Genomic DNA, 5617 nt, shown 5'->3' on the forward strand with positions numbered 1-5617 from the left:
AAGACCTGGCCTGTTACTTGGCCAGGCACCTGTCTGAAGTCCTCCTTAAGAGGCGATGTTTGTGCTTGTTTATTTTTGTCCCCAAGCAGGAAAAGACCTTTGTTAAGGCAATTGGCAGACACAAGAGGTGTGTAATCCACCTACTGCTAATCTGTTGAGTCGTCCCTTGGCTCACATTACATGTTGATGCCTTGTGGATCCTAACCCAAGATCCATGTACAGTTGTACAGTTGAGTTAGTGTCATAAGTGTAGAAGGGTTCCCACTTTCTGGACCCACACTTCCTTTGTCTGAAGCTCTCCCTGGCCAGGGATAAGAGCTGTGAGGCACACCCTTCACTCACCTTTCATCTGGCTTCACCCTGACTCTCAATGTCAGGGTTAAGAGCTAACATCACCCTGATACAGTTGACTTGCTTTGGCAGTCTAACCCTTGTTTGAGCCTCACTTGGTTTGGATATAGTGTGTGCTATTTGTGATTGTTTGCTCTGATTGCTTTGCCTGTTTAGGATTAGCTTGCTGCCTGTGCAAGTTAGGATAGAAATGTTAGACGGTGTGGCTAGTGATCGAGAGGGGGGGTGAATAGATCACCTCTTTGAAATTTAACGGATTTGAAATTTTATCAGAGTTTTCAAAGTTGGCGGAAAAATCAGTCCCGAATCGACTTCCGTCTATTCTGAACCGCTACTAGAAAGCCAGACACACAAGTTTAATTGCTGGATTTTAATGAGAATGACAGAAACAATTCACACCAGAATTTTAACTAATTGAATGCACTTATCATTAAAGTCTATTTCCAATGAATAAAATCTAGCTAACCGTTTTGTCAAACAGTTGGTGTGTATGTGATCGATGATAAACAGCAATGGAGTTTGATTAAAAGTTTTCTTGCCACTGCTGTCTTGCAACAGGAACAATCACCACACACTAACTGAAATTGCGAAAACAGTTTTAAAACGTAAAGAGGAGTAAGGTAAGAATACGATACGCAGAGATTTGGTAAGGAAGTTCCCCACGTCGTCCTCGCGTGTGGGTACGTCTCCCTCTCAATTTCAAATGAAATTGAGAACTTTGATTATCAATATTTGCCGAATCCGTTGATACAAGGTTATGATACAAAGACAGAATTCTAAACTCTAAGAACCTCTTCTTGTATGAACCTTCACTTGATCTGAGCACGATCAAGATTTTCCTGCACGAAATTGCAAACAATTCACCGGTTCCACAACCTGCTTGCGAAATCCCCCGATTTCCAAACGCAACGTTGCGGCTGAATATGTTCTGCAAACGTGACTCCCAAACCCTCAAGAACACTCCAGTTCTTGAAGGACAAACCAGTAGGTTTTTCCTAGAAACCCCCTTCAATCTTCAACTCAGCTAGATCCTCGATCGTTCCACTGCAAACCACAGCTAGATCCTTGATCGTACCACTGAACGTTATATCGATGCTTCTTTAATCCAAAGAACAAGAATGGTTATGTGTAAATGTTCTTGAAGAAAAGTGATTGAGAAGATGAAGAAGATGAAGTCTCTTTCAGGTTTCTAATTGCTCTCAAACAATTGCTCCAACACTGCTTTTGATCTTGTGTTCAAATTGTTTTCCCTCAATGAATTCGTCTTTTGCACTGCTGTCATAACCTGTCTTATATATGCTGCAAAACAGTTACTGTTATAACATAAAACAGCTTTATGTATTGATGCATAAGAGTGTGTATCGATGCATACTGTAAGATATGTGAATTTTTGGTGAAATTTATTAATCATGTATCGATGCATAATTCGTATGTATCGATGCATGTGATTATTTCACTAGTATGTATCGATGCCTAATGCGCATGTATTGATACACAGGCTATTTCAATTGGTCATGTATCGATGCAGGGATCGTGTGGATCGATGCATAGAGTCTTTAGCCTTCCATGTATTGATGCATGACTCGTATGCATCGATGCATACTGAACAGAAAGGTTTTGTGATTTATCACATGCTGTATGTATCGATGCAGAGGCTTATGTATTGATGCATACTGACATAAAATGCATTTTAATTGTTATTTTAAGGGAAGTATCAATGTAGGTTTATATGTACAGTTATGCAACAATAGAGTGGGATGGAAAACATAATAAAAACACAAATGTATCATGTAATGCAATGCACAACCAACATTTGGATGATGATCACACAATTTGCTATCATTAAAAATTAATTCAAGGTAAAGAATTCTCTCACAAACTCCCCCTTTTGATGATGGCAAATTCTTGGCAAGATGTGTGATACTCCCCCTGAGTTTGTGCATATCTGCATTTTCTCCCCCTTTGTCAACATCAAAAAGAGGAAGAAACAGATTTATCAAGGTAGCATAGTGTAGCAGGACATGGCAAAAAATGGATAACAGGCTATCAATCACAAAGAATGAAGCTTCAAAGTAAAGAATCATTCACAAAGAATGACGAATAAGGGCAATAACAATAGAGATAAACAGAAATAGAAAAGCATTTTAAAGATACGAACGAGTTTAAGAGTTACATAAGCTAAACCATATATTGTGCAACAAAATAAAACTTGAGCAATATGAAATGAAATGCAGTGAGATGAAAAGATGGTTGGTTAATTTGGATTGTGGCCACCACAGGACTCCTCATCATGTCTGTCAGGATCTCTGTAGCTTGGCGGAGGCGGAGGAGGAGGCATTGTGTCTGGATTTTGGCCCATGAAGGAGTATTGCCTAAATCGGTTCTGAACTTCAATGCTTCTAAAGCTGTCCATAATACCAGGATTTTCACGGCAGTTGTCCATAAAGCCGGACATTTCGTTGTAGAAAACCTGATGCCATTTAACCAAGTCTTGGTGCCAAGCGTGTTGATTCTGATACATCCGTGTATGCTCATCATGCCAGTCCCGATGCTCGTTGTGCCATTCAGATTGTTGAACATGCCAGTACCGTGCTTCTTCATGGCGTTCTTTGTTGACAATTTCCATCTGTTGAAGCATATGAGTGATGTCCGCATTTGGTGTTGAGGCTGAAGTACCACCGGAGAATGGAGGGGCTGTAGGTTCAGGTACATAGTTGGTAGGAGACCACCTTCGTGGCACCCAATCACCCCAACCAGCATTGGCCTCAGCTTGTGGTGCATCTGTTTCAGCCGCATCCTGCATTTCTTCAGCAACATGGATGCGTTCCGAGGGAACGTCAAAGTTGTAAATTCTGGTTTTGGATTTTCTTTCGAAGAAATAGAAACATTTGCGGTCCTTGTCCCACCGATATCCCATATGCGATAGAGTGGCAGAGTCAAACTCTTGAGCAGCAGATGGAGATAGGAGAGGAACAATAGGTATTGCAACTTTCCAAAACTTAAGAATTTTCATTATTTGAGAGGCATAACCTAGAGCCACATTCTTGGAGCTGTCTCGCACGAAAAATAGACGTTTTACAAAGTAATTAGCCCAATTTAAGAACACCTTATTTTGCAAAATGTAGAGAAGATGTATGTTGGGCCTGTCCAACCGCGATGTCCACTGTTTGTTGGACGCAGAATATGTGTAATAATCCAGTGAAGAATACGCGGAGTTTGCTTGATCATACCAGACGTGACGTGTTCATCATCACTCAACGGTCTGTCTATCTTTAGGATAGATGGAGTAAAGTCCTTCATGTCAAATTCAGGATCAAAATGCAGGTCATGCCAGGACTTGACAGCCATCGACGGAGGCGGCATTTGAAATACCGTTTCCCAATCAGAGGCTTCAAAGGTATATGTTCTGACTCCGATAGAACACCGGAACATATAGCCTCTACCAGTTTGTAAGCCAGCATAAAAGACCCGAATGAAATCCTCATGATAATCATCCTTTGTGGACAGAAACGACCCAAGTCTTTGTGCATGTAAGAGTTCAACCACTTCATTTAGGTGTAGGTGAATAGCATCTGTTTTATCAAAGACGTGAGGTTTCATGACTAACCTTGTCTTGAAGGATTCCTCAAATTCAGCAGCAACAACAGGATGAAGTAGCTCTAAGGCATTTGAAGGAACGTCTGGTGGTTGCTGAGATGTACCGGCTGTTTCCTTTCCCTTTCCTTTTCCTTTGGCTCTGGCTGGAATAGTGCGTGGAGGCATGGTGATGTGAGATTTAGGGTTTTAGAGAGAGAGTGAAGATGAGGAGGATTAGGGTTAGCCACTGGTTTTGGGGTTTTGAGGGCAGATGATATGAAGTCTTGAGATAGGAAGTGATATGATTGGCTGATGTGTCGATGCATGAGAGAGAAAGAAATGCATTTAATTCAGATAGCATCAGTATGTATCGATGCAGATGGTCATGCGTCGATGCCAAATATTCACAATGGGCATGTGTATCGATACATGCGATGGATGCATCGATGCATCCTGAAGCAGTTTTTAAAAAATTTGAATTTCAGAATGTATGGATCGATGCTTGCTTCGTTTGTGTCGATGCATACTGATGCTGAACTAGCTTTTAATGAATTTTAATGCAGTATGAATATGCATTATGCACTATGTCATGATGATTATGCTCAAGAGAGATTCAGAAGTCAGATTGTTAATGTGCACACAATATGGACAAGGAGTATATGCAATCAAATTTTATATCAACTAGAGTAAGAACATTTGTTCTAACATACACAATCACTTAGCAATAAGAAAATTGTAGAAAGGATTGATATTACCTCTGTTGGAGAACTCTTGTGATGGATAATTGACATCTAAAACAGCTCTTATCAACCATGGTGAGGCATAATATAATTAAGAGGTAACATGCTTATGACATCAATTGAGAAAGATCTAAGATTCCCAATTCGCGACGAATGTTGAAGAAAGGTTCCGTTGCCAACGGTTTAGTGAAAATATCAGCAAGCTGATTTTTGGAATCAACGTGCTCAAAGACAACGTCTTCTTTTTCAACATGATCACGAAGGAAATGATGTCTAATCTCTATGTGTTTAGTGCGTGAGTGTAAAACAGGGTTTTTAGTAAGGTTTATGGCACTAGTGTTGTCACATTTGATAGGAATACGTTTGAGTTGAATGTTGAAGTCTTGTAGTTGCTGTTTCAGCCATAAAATCTGAGCGCAACAACTACCGGCTGCAACGTATTCTGCCTCTGCAGTTGACAAAGCCACAGAAACTTGCTTTTTGCTATGCCAACTGACCAAGGAGTTTGAAAACAGGTGACATGTACCACTTGTGTTTTTCCTATCTGATTTGCAGCCAGCAAAATCAGAATCGGAGTACCCTACTAAGCTATAATCACTTCCTTTGGAATACCAAAGCCCATATTTAGGTGTTCCGTGAAGATATCTAAATATGCGCTTCACCGCTTTTAGGTGCGATTCCTTAGGATTTGATTGATAGCGTGCACACATACAAACACTAAACATGATGTCAGGTCTAGAAGCAGAAAGATACAAGAGAGATCCAATCATACCTCTGAACCTTTTGACATCTACACACTTACCGTGCTCATCCTTATCTAGATTTCCGTTGGTAGGCATTGGGGTGTCGATTGATTTTGAGTCATTCATTCCAAAGCGCTTGAGTAGTTCTCTGCAGTATTTTGTTTGACATACTGCTGTACCCTCATCAAGTTGCTTTATTTGCAGTCC

This window comes from Lathyrus oleraceus, chromosome 2 (genome assembly GCF_024323335.1).
Source record: "Lathyrus oleraceus cultivar Zhongwan6 chromosome 2, CAAS_Psat_ZW6_1.0, whole genome shotgun sequence".
NCBI lineage: Eukaryota > Viridiplantae > Streptophyta > Magnoliopsida > Fabales > Fabaceae > Lathyrus > Lathyrus oleraceus.